Source organism: Triturus cristatus, chromosome 2_2 (genome assembly GCF_964204655.1).
Source record: "Triturus cristatus chromosome 2_2, aTriCri1.1, whole genome shotgun sequence".
Taxonomy (NCBI): Eukaryota; Metazoa; Chordata; class Amphibia; order Caudata; family Salamandridae; genus Triturus; species Triturus cristatus.
In genome coordinates, this window is record NC_140582.1 from 927,097,062 (window position 1) to 927,112,575 (window position 15,514).

The following is a 15,514-nucleotide window of genomic DNA, read 5'->3' on the forward strand; positions in this document are numbered from 1 at the left end:
GGCATATTAATTTACACAATACACAATTAATACAGTGTTACGAGTTATATGAGAGGATTTGCTTCCGAGCAGTCTCTTTTAATAGAGTCCTTGCTCCATCAATCCCCTCTCTGATGGCATTTGTGCCATCACAAAATTACCCATCACAAACCAGATGCCAACTTTAGCACATCTCAATTCCCTTTCCGTTCTTTTCATTTCCTTCCTCATTTTTATCTTTTAAGTTTTTCATTTTCTTGTATAATTCACCTTTCATTTCCTCTAACTGTATTTCTTCATACTTTCTTTTCTTTCCCTTTCCATTCACCTCATATCTCTTTCTATTTTTACAACATTTGCACCATATCATTATTGCTAAGACTAATATTGTTATCTCAATGATAGGTAGTATTATTTTGCCTATAAAACTCTTTCCTATATTAGTAAATCAAGTCCCTATTGAGGTAATACTATTTGTTCATTTCTTCCATACACCATCAACTTCCAGTGGTTTCAATTCATCTTTCAGTTTCGAAATATTTTTTATGTATCCTCCAATTTCTACACTTTTGTCCGGAATATAAGTGCAACAATGTTGCGCCTTCAGCATTTTACAGACTCCGCCCACTTTTGCTAATAATATATCAAGCGCAAGTCGATTTTGTAAAACCATTGATCTAATTGCAACCATTTCTGTATTGATCATTAAGAACCCCCCAGCAGTAACAGTCAATAGACGTTCAACTACTGTGTGTAATTGACAAATTTTTCGTGAATTCAGAATGACTCCAGCTGAAGGTATCAATGCACTAAATATATCACCTACTATTTCTGAAAAACTAGCTCTCTTTCTTCGTGGTAGCTCTTTTGTGTTTTGATTGCTTCCAGTGATTCTTTTTACATGGTAATCTTTAGGGAACACTATTCCAAAATAGCAACTCCCGTACCAGCGTGCAGGCAGCTTAAAATAAGCTTTATTCCCACACACACATAATAAGAAAGTACTGGATCTGTTCCCACTTTTAGTCCCCATCCTCCAATAATCAAAAAATTATGTTCACATTCACTGGATCCAATAAATACATTGTTATAGTCAGTCTTTAATCTATGGAGGCAGATCTTCCCTTTCTTTTCAAAATCTAGGGACATCGCAGCATGAGTCTTGCCAGCTGTATAAATTTTCTTTTTCTCAGCCCATTGAGGAATCTGAGGTTTCTTTTCGGATGCTTTTCATTGGAAGTCCTATCTCCTTTCTTCAACTAAATTCAAAAATACCTTCTCCTCTTCTTTTAATGAACATGTTAGATTGTTTTTGTGTGCTTCTGCTATATCTATTGTTTTCATAGTTAAGAAATATTCACCCATAAACTGTGCATCTTTAGTAGTAAGATCTGGATTCATACTCTTGCATATAGGAATCTCTGAAAATATCACATCTAAATTTGAATAATAATACTGTAACCTTCCTATTCTATAGAATAAACTGGTTAAAATACTACATGAAATACCATAAGTTAACGGTAAATGATGGTAGGTAACGCCTTCTGCTACTGAAGCTGGTAATTTCATACATACATAACAATCACTAATCCCCATGGTGTCTACATAGTGAAATAATAACTTTGTGAATACATTTGAAGCAGTGTCATTATTTGTTAAAGTGTGATGTAAGTCTAACTCATCTGGTGCTTCTAATTCTACTCTATCTCCCTTTATGTTAGCTACCCTTTCATTAGTGTCTGTGTTATTTTTTTTTCTGTCATTGTTAAATAAGGAATTGCTATGGTTAATAATAACCAAACTATGAGTACTAATAATATGCTACATATACAGATTCTTCCGCACTTCTTTACACAATTTCGTTTTGGTCTTCTATTAACCCTATCTTCAGCCATTTTAGTTTAAGAAGATTTCTCTTCTTCTCTTCACATTGCTTTATGAATTTTTCTTTTGATCTTCAAGGAGGTCTCACTTCACCTTCGTCAATCTGATCTGCAATTATTTCTTCGTCACTTTCTTCATTTAAATCTAGATTCTCAAGTTCTTCAAAAATCACATAGGTCCATTCAGGGCCTTTGAACTTATTGTCTAAGATTCTCAATCTCTGACTTCTTCGTCTGGTTTTCTCAATCAACTGTCCAGACTGACTAGTGACTTCATTTACTTGTTCAGGTTCTTCTCGTATTGTCTTTAAGTGATAATTTAACCTTTTGATACCACCTTGCCAGTTATCACCCTTTCTGACCTTTTTGGCTTGCACTGCACTTTTACTTTCCTCGTCTCTTTCGAGAACCCTTTTATTTTCGTTATGTTGTGGCACAATTTGATTATCTTGGTCTTCAGAGTCCCTCTCTATCTGTCCTTGTTCAGGGCTTATTATTGTAGCTTCATCTGCCTGAAAGTGTTCTTCTTCCTGTATCTGGTCCTGTTCAGGTCTTATTTCAACTTGTTCTTCTTCATGAACTTGTTCTTCTTTTCCTAACTGGTCATGTTCAGGTCTTACTGCACGTTGCTTTTCTGCAGCCTGAATGTGTTCCTCTATACCTGTCTGTCCCTGCTCAAGCTCATTTATTTTGTTGTTTGCCTGAGTATTGTTTTATTTCCCTCTCTGGTCCTGCTCAGGGTCTCCCAACAGATTTATTCACCATATCCTGAGCTTGTTCTTCTACATCTGTCTGATCCTCTCTAGTTTCCTGTCTTTCTAATCTGGTTCTGCTTGCGGTCTTAACAAACACCTCAGGTATGTCAACAACTGGTATCCAGTCTTCCTGACTTGTGCTCGGTTGTTCTTGGTCAGCTTCTTCAGAATCTGTTATTCTAGATTCTTCAGCTGCACAACCTTCAGGGGCCTCAACTGCTTGTGTCAGTTGTGGTTCCTCTTCCTCAGGAGCTAGAACCTTTTTTGTATGACTGGTAAGTATCCAGTTAGGCAACCCTGCACATTTCACTGCTGTTGTGACCAGCATGACATGTTGCGGACCATCCCACCTGGGTGCTAGGCACGACTCTCTGGTGTGATTCTTCACTACCACCCAGTCTCCAGGATTCAGATCATGTGCTTGATCCGACTGCCTGGCAACTGCGTCTCTACAACCTGGTGAGAGATAGGTCCTCTCTTTCTCTAGTGTCTATGATCCCCCTAGTGTTGCGCATGCGCGTTCTAGAGATTGAAGTTTGGTGTCATATCTCTTCATATTTGGAGGCAGGCAAGGAGCGGTGGGAGCAATGGGTGAGACGGGGCAGAGGAAGAATGGGCGAGGGTACAGGCAAAACTGGGCTGTGGGTAAAAGTGTGTGAAGCACTGGGGCTGTTGGTCATAAAGGGAGAGCTAGGGGACGTGCATGGGCGAGAGATCAGGTATCAAAGTGAAATGAATAAGATGGGGGCATGGGCGAAAACATTTGTCTGCACCCACTTTACAACAAAACTGCAAATGGCTAGCTTAAAGGGTACACGTAAAGTCATTGGCGGCAGCGGTTTCAGTTGTCTGCTAATTGATCTGCTGATGGTTGGCATTTTATTTTTCTATTTTAAAAAACTTGCCATTGTATTCCGTTGTCAACCAAAAGCATATTTTTGCAAATCCCTAAGGAGTGAATTGGAAGTGTTTGTGCCAATAGGGAGTGGGCGCTGCAACAGGGAAAGGAGTGCATGAGTCCTATGTACGCAAAAATAAATTCCTACAGGGTTCGGCACTTCCTAGAACAGCGCCATGAAACCAATCGGTGAACGTGCGCTTTACAAGAATTTTATAACATAACATAACATAGAACGTACTAGGTCAGCCAATCCTTTACCGTAGTCTAATACCAGTTCATCAGTTATATTCAACAGTTTATGTCCTGGTATAAATGCTTGTCTCATTGCTCTTCCCATGAGAATTTCATGGGGGCTCAATCCTGTGTTTCTGTCAGGAATGCTTCTGAGTCCCATCAGAACAAAAGGTAATGCATCTGGCCAACACAGTGATGTGAATGCACACACCTTTGCCAGTCTTGACTTGATTGTGCCATTCATTTGTTCCACCACTCCAGAAGCCTCTGGGCGATATGCACAGTGCAGATTTTGTTCAATTTAAATGCTTCACAGATTAACCAAATTATTTCATTATTAATGTGAGACTCTCTATCTGATTCCAATGTTACTGGAAAACCAAACCACGGAATTAACTCCCTCAAGAGCATTCTGGCAACTGTTATATTGTAATTTCTCCTAGTAGGGTATGCCTCCACCCACCGTGAAAACAAACATACTATAACAAGGATGTACTTTAGTCCCCTACATGGTGGTAATTGTATGAAGTCTACCTGCAACCTCACAAAAGGTCCTTCTGCTTTTCCAATTTTTTCCCAACCTACCACTGTCTTCCTGCCTGGGTTTATTTATTGACAAGTTAGACATCTCTGGCAAAGACTCTCTCCGACAGCCCTAAATCTTGGATTGTACCAATCCTGTCTGAAGAGCCTGATCATGGCGCCTCTGCCTACGTGTGTGTCTCCATGATACATTCTAGCCATTTGTGAGAGAAAACAATCTGGCATGACTGGTCTGCCATCTGGATAAATCCATACATCATCTTCTGGCCTCTTTTGACACCCTATTTTTATCCAACCTTCCTTTTCACTCACTTCTACCTCATCCTGTAATTGTCTCACCTTATTCCATGTTTCTAATGCTGAGAGTAGCATAAGTTGGCAGATGATTCTACTCGTTTCAATTTTCTTGTTCATTGCCATTTTATTCCTGGCACAATATTGAGCAACCTGGTCAGCGTATCGATTACCAGCTAACACATAGTCATTTCCTGACTGATGAGCAGCACACTTGACCACTGTTATTTCTTTTGGCAATTGTATTGCTTCCAATAATTCCTTTACAAATTCCCCATTTTTAATCGGGAATCCTGAAGACATCATGAATTCCCTCTGCATCCAAAGCTGGCCGAAGTCATGCACAACCCCGGAACAATACTGGCTATCAGTAAAAATGGTTACTTTCCAATTTTTCCCAATTTTGCATGCTTTAATTAAAGTTATCAATTTGGCTACTTGTGCAGACTTGACTCCTGGTAAATAGGATGCTTCAACTACTCTAGTTATTGTGCATACAGCATAAGCGGCACTTAATACTCCTTCCTCATGTCTCATACACAAGCCATCTACAAATAGCGCATGTTCTGATTCTTTCAGAGGTTCTTCCTGTATGTCTGGACAGGGCTTAGTTCATAACTCAGTTACATCCAGACAGTCATGCTCAACTTCATCTCTCACTTCTTCTCCATGTACATCTGGCAAAGAGGTGGCTGGGTTCAACATGGTACACCTAAACACTGTCATATTTTCGGCTCCCAAAATGATTCTTTCATACTTAGTCATCCGACTAGGTATAAGATACTGTGTTCGAGTTCTAGTCAACAGAATCTCCACTGGATGTGGAACATATACCTTTACGGGATGTCCCATCACAATTTACTCACTTTGTTACAGACTCATGCAAGTAGCAGCTATTGCTTTCAGGCAACCTTGTAATGCTGAAGCTACAGGATCCAAAGTAGCAGAGAAGTATGATACTGGACGTCGGCTCAAACCATGTCTTTGGGTTAAAACTGAGAGTGCACAACTTTCTCTTTCACAACAGAATAGTGCAAATTCTTTTGTATAGTCTGGCATACCTCGGGCAAGGGCTTCACACAAACAACTTTGTAATTTTACAAAGGCCTCCACACTTTCATCATCCAAAACTACTAGGTCCTTTTTTTTTTTTTCGTGTCATCTGAATTAATGGTTTCGCTAACAAAGAGAAACCTACAATCCACTGCCTACAGTACCCCACTACAACAAGAAACATCCTGATCTCTCTCTGGGTTTGTGGTAACTGCATTTGTTTTATTCTTTTTATTCTTTCAGGGGTCACTTTTCTTACTCCCCTTGCTATTTGGTGACCCAAATACTTGACTCCAGTTCGAAAAAATTGTAACTTTTCTGGGGATACCTTGTGTTCACCATCAGCCAAATGATTTAATAATGCAATTGAATCAGTAACACAATCATCTCGAGACTTTGATGCTATTAGTAAATCATCGATATATTGGACTAGAACTGAATTTTTAGGCATAACTAGTGTTGCTAGACACTTTTTTTTAAATCTTATTGAAAATTGAAGGACTTTCTATATACCCTTGAGGAACTCGATTTCATACTAAAATAAGATCTTCAAATTTAAAATAGAAAAGATACTGGCTGTCTGGGTGTAAAGGTATAGAGAAAAATGCTTGACATAAATGGATTACAGTAAACCATCCTGCATTCCAGAGTATCTGATACAGAATCACTGCTGGATTTGGGACTACAGGACAGCAAGGTACCACAATCTTATTGATCTTTGCTAAATCTTGCACTATCCGGTATTTTCCGCTAGGTTTCTTAATACCAATTATAGGTGAATTACAAGGGCTACTCATTATTTCTTTCAAAATGCCTTGTTTAATCATTCAATCAATTTCTGATGCAACACCTGCTTTAACTTCAGGGCTCATTTTGTATTGACTAGTATTGGGGTAAACTGCACCTTCCTTCACTGGATCTACATTTACCATCAACCGCACTTCCTTTCCAGTGAAATCCCACACTTCTGGATTCACAGTCATTTTTATTTCTTCTGGTAAATCATTTTTGGTCATTAATGAATACATCTCACCTACCCCTGTGCCTTGTTTTGCCAACATTATTTTGTAAACACTATCTTCATCAGGGGTCTGAATCGCAACACCATCCGTTGTGCAATAAATTGTGCAGTTCATCTTGCACAATCAATCTCTTCCTAGGAGGTTTACTGGACTGAAGTTGCACACCACAAATTTGTGCATTTCTCTGAAATTACCAATGTGCATCTCCATTGGTTCTGTAATTGGTGTTCTAATATGCTTATTTGACACGCCTAAAACTTGGATGTTTTTTCCCGACAGGGGTAGGTTTGGGATGTCTGCTGTTCTCACAGTAGAACGGGTAGCGCCAGTGTCCAACAGAAAAGTGATATCTTTTCATTCTACTTTCCCATCAATAGATGGACCTGACTGATCTACTGGCAAGGATGCGCCAAGAATGCACTCAGGCACCGTCATTGTTCATCTTCGCTGTTGCAACTATTTTGCAAAAGATTGTGAAGTTACAGAATTTTTCTTACCACTTCCTCCTGGAAATCCGGCATCCGCACTGTACTTTGCTTTGTTCACAAAATTTTGCATAGGGGCAGGTGGCACCTGACACTGCTGATTAACAACATGCTGCGGTTGACTCATTAGCACCTCATTCTACGTCTGTGGATTTAAATTTTGATTCGGGCCATTATTATTCTGAATATTTTCCAATGGCCCAATTTTCCGCACTCATGACAAGGAAATTTCTTCTTTCCTTCTTCTTTACTCATTCGTCCTCTTGGTTTTCCCCCATTCGCTACATTGTCATTCTGATCCTGTCCTTTCAATTGATCATCAGTCTGACTATTTAATTTAAGCTCTTGATATTCTGCCAATTTCACTTGTCCCACATCACCTTCTCTTCTAACTTTTTACGTCTGTTCTCAATATCATCCCGGGAATACTTGCCATTCTTTATAATTTCGTCTATGGGTTTTGCCTGCCAGCACAACATGTGCTGCTAAATCCTTTGACAAATTTCTGGTCTTAAGCCATACACAGAACAATACACAAAATGACCCATGTCCTTATCTCCAATGTTTTCAAATCCGCTATACTGCTTGAACACCTGCAATAGGCATTCATAATAAGCATGTACAGACTCATTTGGTTCTTGGGTTGTTCTATCTATTTTTACCCAATCTGTTTCCTTTGGTGGGATTTTCCCTTTCAAAAAAGTAATGACCTGGTGATACTTCTTCATTACCTCATCTGAAGGGGCTCCTGTTTTTTTGTCTCTTGGGTTACTCATCACTGGGGAAATCAACTGTGATTTTACATTCTGTCCATAAATCAGGAGGTACCACTATGTCAAACAGACCATCCAAATACTTCAACAAAACCTTAGAAACCTTCACAAATCTTTCAACCTGCTTGTACCATTCAACTGGTTTATCTCTCAACTTGGGAAAATCATTAGTAAATGACAATATATCTTGTTGACTCCATGGAACATGCACATCTCCTCCTCCAGGAACTTCTCTCATTGGGCACAACCTCTCTGTCTTTCCTGATTCTTTAGGTAAACACTCAGATGCAGTTCGACTTGCCTGTGCTTCTTCTTTCTTATTTGTCCACCTATTCTTCCATCTGTAAAATAGTAATTAAGTCCTTAATCTGTAATTTCCTTCCAGACACATTCATATTTTCCAAATCTTTGTCAGTAAATTCTGCTCTATATGGCTTCTGTAGTACTTTCAATCTTCCTATTTCAATCCCCATTTCAGAGGCAAGTTCTGTTAATTTTTCATGAAATATCTTAGCATTTCTAGTTATGCTTCTACATATGAACAACAACTCTTCTTCACTGTAAGTGTTTAGCCTATTTATTCCCACATTTCCAGCTATCATCTCTTCCAATTCCACTTTTAATTTGAAAATGTCTCAAATCTTTGGGGGTGAACTTTGTTTTTCTATTCCCTGCGTCCATTTCTCCAGATCCTCTAGAGTTACTGCTGTAGCACTTCTGACTCCTGATGATGTCACTGTTCTTTCTTCCTTTGAGCAACTAGGTATAACTTTTCTCGGGGTTTCATTTGTTTGTTCTCTTATTGGCAAATCCATTAAAGATATTACTGAATCACATTCACTGATTTGGTCATCGGTTATTACAATTTCTTTTCAAGGTTTATTCAAAGAGGTTGTTGCAACTGTCGGTTTGGGACAGTTCGCTTTATCCCCATACAATGGAAAAACAGGACCTATGGTTACTGGTATGGTCAATGCATCAGGGTGTACATTCAATTGGGTTATGTTCTGTATTAATTATTCTCTGTTCTTATTTAAAGCATCCCTTTCTTTATCCTGAAGCACCCTATTAACTGTTGTATTATGGAAAATTTGTGGAACCAAAGGTGTTCCAAAAACTGGTGCACTTGGAGTAATTGTACTGGCTTTTCCTGATATGGTGGAGGGTTTTTAGTTAAAATGTCCTCCATAAACTCATCTTCTGATTCTCCAAAACCTGTCATTGTTACGTGTTTAGTTTTCTCCTTACATTTGCCTCCTGTCTGTTCAACTGTTAATACTGGATATAATCCTTCTGATACCATTGCTTTTCTCCATTGCTTTATCTGACCATCACGTGACTCATGCAAGTACCTGGGGAAATGACCCAGGTACCTTCCACTTCCTTTCTTCTCTCTCATATGATTCAGTTTCCCACTCTTCAAGTGCCTCATACTGTGTCATTGTAGGTCTCGGATCCAAATAATTCATCCGCATTCTCAAATTCTGCAAAATTCTTCCATTAAATGTACCATGTTCTGCAAAAGCCAAAATACCATCACCTTTCGTGTACTCTATCCAATTCTCCATCCGTACACATGGATGATATCCTCTCTGCATCACCATAAATGAAGCAGGCTTCTTTGGCGGGGAAATAGGAATCCCCTCTCTAGTCAATACTGGCTTGTCTTTCTTAAAGAAATTCTTAATTCCCTTCATAAGTGAAATTTTTTTATTTTCTCCATACATTCTATACTGTGAATACATAAAGCAATAATCTGCAAATTCTTGAGCTTTCTATCAGGGCGATTCACACTAAATAGCAAATGAGATTCAATTATACAAAGTTTTCGTCCACCAATCCTAGTGCAGCTTCTATTCTTTCGACCAATCAGATTCACGCTGTTCGTTTAACCAATCCTTTCACAGCCTTTTCGTGATGTCAGGATCACTCCTTACTGCTGACCCCTCCATTACAAATTCACGTCAGTCACACCCCCGCTGTTTCAACCTATCCCAGCGCGGCTCTCTGTGACATCAGTGCAACTCTGGCGACTGACCCTCCCTTTACAAGGTAACACGAAAACGTATTTTCTTTCAATTTTCATTAATAACATAATAGAAACATTGGCTACTCTGTCTGTTCCACTAAAACCAAATGATAGATTATGTCTTATACTGCGAGTAAAACCTTCCGCTTACTCTTCATATACTGCGAGTAAAACCTTCCGCTTACCCTTCATCCAAGCTCAGAAGAACCTGCTACTCCTTCGGTGTTACCCATTTCTAGGTGATATAACACAAAAGTTTCACCAGTGAACCCTGTACTACCAATCACTTTCACTTTTATACAAAAATAGTCACTAATTTAGCACTGCCAGCCCTGCATAGCTTCTCAGCGCTATTCCAACAGACAACTAACCTCACTGCAGTATGGCTTCCATTTACCACCCGCTATTCAATTTCCCGGGAATTTCCAGACAACATAAAACAAAAATGTTACGGGTTTGTTAAAACATAAATCAATAATCAATGTTTATCACCAAACTAGTCAATAGTAACCATCCTCTGCTACCAGAAAAACTGATCCAGTTGTAAACCAACCTCAGATACTCTAATATCACATCCTCACCTTGGGCCCATACATTCACACACAGGCCAGTTAGAATCCGATGGGGTCAATTTTTATATTAGTCTTTCTAAGATTAGTTACCTGTCGTTCTCAACTAATCTATCACAGATCAAAAAGTTCTTTCCTCTGGTCAATGGACCATTAGTTGAACTAGTTGATGGTGAAATAACATGAATTAAATCTACTTCCTGCAATGAAATAACCACAGACTCGGGAAAGAATTTTAAATGTTTATCTAAATGAAGATCATGTGAGTCAAAAATCAAAGTACAGAATGGTCTCGGTCACCCTTAGAAGGAGGAATGATACAGATTAATAAGACTTTCTATGACGGTACCTGGAAAGGAGAGGATAGAGAGAGCAGTACAATTTACATCTACAGAAAATTATAGTTACCTACGATGGTGTGGAACGTACCCCTTAGCCAAGGAGTTGGGAAGGGTCCCCGGTAAAGGACAGGGGACAGAGACTTCAATATTCAGGACAGGATTCAGGACAGGATAAGGTGACCTCTTCTAGATCCGACGCCTGCGTCGCACACCTCTCTGACATTATCTTCCTCCTCGATTCTTCTGCAATCTTCTTCTATTTAATTGGCTTAATTTGAAGTCTGCAATATGATTCTTCAATCAGCATTCGCTCGTTACTCTGACGGCATCCCGAGCTCTGCAGCATTTCGATCTCTCTGTTCTAATTAACTAACTAAATTACCTCAATTATACCTTTTTACACTCATGTTCCACCCATTAATGTTTCAAAATTATAGTATGTCTAATTCTGATTGGACAAGCAAGGGGGATGATCATCACACCATGCTAAGTTTTAATATATTTCCTTTGGTTCTTTGTTTAATGTTCCCGCCCATTAATTTTTATTCGCAGACTTTATTTCCCATCCGTATTCACATCTTTATCAAGCAAAAAGTATACATATAACATTTGTCCCATTCAATGTGCAGGATGTCGAGCAGGTTCCCAGGACATGTTGCAAATGTGTACTTGGACAGGATTCAAGAACAACATCATGGCTTCTGGCTCCTTCATTTTGCGCATGTGTGTGGATCACGTGTGATACAGACTTCGGTCTCTTAGAAAGGCCCAAATATGAACTAATAAGAAAGTAAAAAAGAAGCATATTAATTTCAAAATAAAATGATTTCACTGTATACCACCTATCTCTACTCTTATCCCATTTATTTATAAATGCTCTACCCGCATTAGCAATTAGTAAATAGCTTATTTTATTTTCAGCAAAGCAGATGCATAGCATGTGAGCTTTCAAGCGGCCATGTTAGATGTGTCTGCGCAGGTGCAGAAAATGCCGTCCAAGCGACAGACCATCATTCTGCGTAGATGTAGTTGACGCATGTGCAGTACAGTTTCCCGCGTTAGCAGCCATTTTAGGTTTCACTCGAGTTACTTGTTAGTAAGACACGTAAGCAAGCTTTGTCTTGCTAAAATATGGATTGTGGTGCATATTTATTTACACAATACACAATTAATACGGTGTTACAAGTTAAATGAGAGGATTGGCTTATGAGCAAGTCTCTTTTATACGAGTCCTTGCTCCATCAGTAGTAGTCGACACTGCCAAGCAAAACAAAATTATTTTAAAAAGTGTGGCCTCCTCACCTCTGCATGCTCCAAAGTAAAGGCTTCTCAATATGATTAAAAACAAAACCACTAGCCGGGGGCGAGGAATGCAGTCTCTGCCAAAACCACGCCTCCCTGAACTGAAAATTCTTTCAGCGATAGGTAGAAAACAATTTAATATTATGGTGTAATGTAATGGTGATTGGTACTTCAAAAATCTTTTTTAAATCCTTCCACGTTGCTGAATATGGCAAATAAAGAAACCTCTCAAACGCAATGTCAGTATGTTCATAAGGCATGCATTTCAACACAATGCGCGGCCTTAAGATAGTTGTTGGTTCATTTCTTCCTACTCAGGTAACTGGAATTTACCAGTTCACATGTAAAATCCACAGCTTTACCAGAAGCTGTAAAATGACATTGTTAAATCTGCAGCTCAAACCGACTGCCAGATGTATTAGTTCCTCTTGTGATGAGTGATTCTATCTGAAGATAGTTTGTTCATTTCTTTAAAGCAGACGTCTCCAACCAGTCGATCGTGAGCTACCATTAGCTAACAAGCACACCCAGAGTAGCACACAGCCTTGAGTTCATTTTTTGACAAGCAAAAGGTCATATTTTCCTTTTTGAAGTTAAGTTCGTTTTTTTAAATAAGAAGAGAGTCACATTTATTTTCTTTTTGAAGTTAGGGGAAGGCTTTGTTTATTTTACATTATTATCTTCAGGGTACTAAATGCAGGGCTGATAATGAACAGTCATGGAATCTGATTTATGACCCAGGGCACAAATGGGGTCAGAACTGAAGCAGTTAGGTATTTAAATCTTAAATAAAAGTCCTTGTCAACTCAATATTGGAGCTTGAGAACAAAATGATGATTCTGAATGCTTTTAAATGGGAGACAATTTAAATTAACTTTTCATTTTAATTTCTCTCATATCAAAGTGTCTCATTTACAAACAGCAGACCTCTTGCTCCCAGTGGACTTAAGACTCTGTGCCATGTTTATAACTGAAATATAGTCATTTTTTTAATGGAAGAAATTTAAATTGAAGAAAATTATTTCTTGAAACATTGAGCCAATGTATTTCTCCACTGTCAATTTAGCCAATCACGTCTTAATAAAATATGGTACCGTGTCTACAGGCCACGGGGGCAAATGCAACACTTTTAAATGGGAGAAAACTTAAATTATGAGTTTTATGGAATCCATATAAAGATAAAGCAACTCTTCTGTTTAATTTTCTCCCATTTTTGAGAGTTGCATTTACACACAGCAGGTATCTTGCTACCAGTGACTGATAGACATGATGTCATATATATAATTGAAAAATTCAATGTAAGGGGGTGAAATTTAAAGTGTAGAAAAATGTTCCATATTTGGGGAGAGGAGTTGGCCTAGCGGCTAGGGCGCTCGACCTCGGACCTGGGGAACTGGGTTCGAGTCTCGGTAATGACGCTGAACATCCTGTGATTCTGGGCAAATCACTTAATCTCCCCATGCCTAACAATTTTTTTTTTTTTTTTAAATGAATGTGTGTCCTCCTGTAACGTAACTGGTGCTATGTAAAGCGCTCTGATAACTGAATGGATTCGGGTCGAGTTCACGCTATATAAAACTCAGCAAAAAAAAAAAAAATTAACATTTTTGCAGAACATTCTTCTGCACTTTAAATTTCTCCTATATTAAAAAATAGTGGTATGTTTGTGTTATACATGTAACAGTGCCAAATATGATGAATGGTATATTCTGTGCCACAGGTATAAACAACACAGGCTCTCATACACATATTTCCCACTCATACGCACAGATGTTCATACATCCCCAAAGAACAAGCTCTCACTGACCTGTCATAGTGCCTTAGTCAAAGTATTTTGTTCAAATCTTAGTATATAGCTCTCTGGACATTAGGCTCATAGTCAATAAAGCTGGGAATGGGGGTATCTGGTAACAGCTCACAATAATTTTCACTGCTCAGCAGTAACTCTCACTACAGAAAAGGTTGGAGACCATGTTGTGATGATGTAAAATAGTGTGATCATCTTTCTACTTTTATGTAACTTTATGTTTGTGCTTGTATTGGCACAAACTTGTCACACCACTTCCTAACATTCTACAGCTGTTGGTTACTGATCAGATTCAGATCAGATATTCTATGCCACCATTGGTAAAGGATGTGTCTGGGGCTTTAGAAAGAAACCCACCCGTCGCGGACGGCTTGACTCGCGGGTGGGTGGGGGGTCAGGTCGGGACGGATTTAATTTAAAACATTTTTAAACTTACCTTCCCGGGTCCCGCGCCGTCTCAGCTCCTGGCCGGGTCCTGTATTTTCCTGCTGCTCTTCTGAACAGGAAGCAGCCACAGGCATCCTCCCTCCCCTAAGCCAATCACAATGCTGCAATGGCAGCGTTGTGATTGGTGGGGACGGTGCCCAGTCGGGTGCCTATGGGGATGCCATTTTCTCTATGTAGGCTGCATGCAGCCTATATAGAGAAAAGGGAGAGTGCGCATGACGGGTTTGGTCGGCCGACCAAACACTCAGGGCCCACAGCATTGGGCAGCCACACCTCCCCTGCTTTCGAGCAGATCCGCCCACCCGCCTGCCCCCAACCACACTCTTCTGCTTTCTCATAGTGCGAGAAGCAGAAACATAAAATGGTAGTTTTACCATTTTATGTTTCTGCTTCTTGCACTGCGAGAAAGCAGTGGGCTTACGCTCCTCCGCCCTAATGGAGGAGCTGCCCCTGAAACTCGCCTGAACCCTTTAAAAAGTATCCTGTTTTCATTACAAAGTGGCTGCGAGGATGGGATTTGAGCCCAGATCCTGCATCAATGTGGAGATGTCTGCATAATGGGTGGATCGTAGACCAAAGAGCGTTGCAGCACTGAGTGGATCAGTCGGCACAGTTGAGTGCCCTGTATTCAGCCTTGCAGAGCAGGTTTCCGTATCCTGTCTGGTTCCGGTTTCTGAGGAGATCGCGCAATCACTTAAGCCTTGCAGTCCCATGTCGATCTGTGGCAGGCGCGATAGATGTGCATTCGGCCGAGCGCAGTTGGAAATTATGGCATCAGGAGAGAGGCGTTACTGAGACACGCGTCGGTGCGGCTGTCTCACGTTTGGGAAACTTGCCCAATCTGCTGTCAAAAACAACGTGAAGCTATGTTTAGCGGCCATCTTTGGAACATTTCTTTGCAATAGAAAGGCCTGTTGCTGCATGGGAGGTATGCATTGTGTGGCACAGCTGCAGGATTCATTGATTACTTGTGCATTGTGAAGTACTTCAGCAGGAAAGTACTCGGACAGAATAATCAGCTCATGGAGGGTGAGATATGGATCCAGGTCCTTGCTTATGTGGTAAATGATGGCTGTGGATAAAGTACTTTATTGATA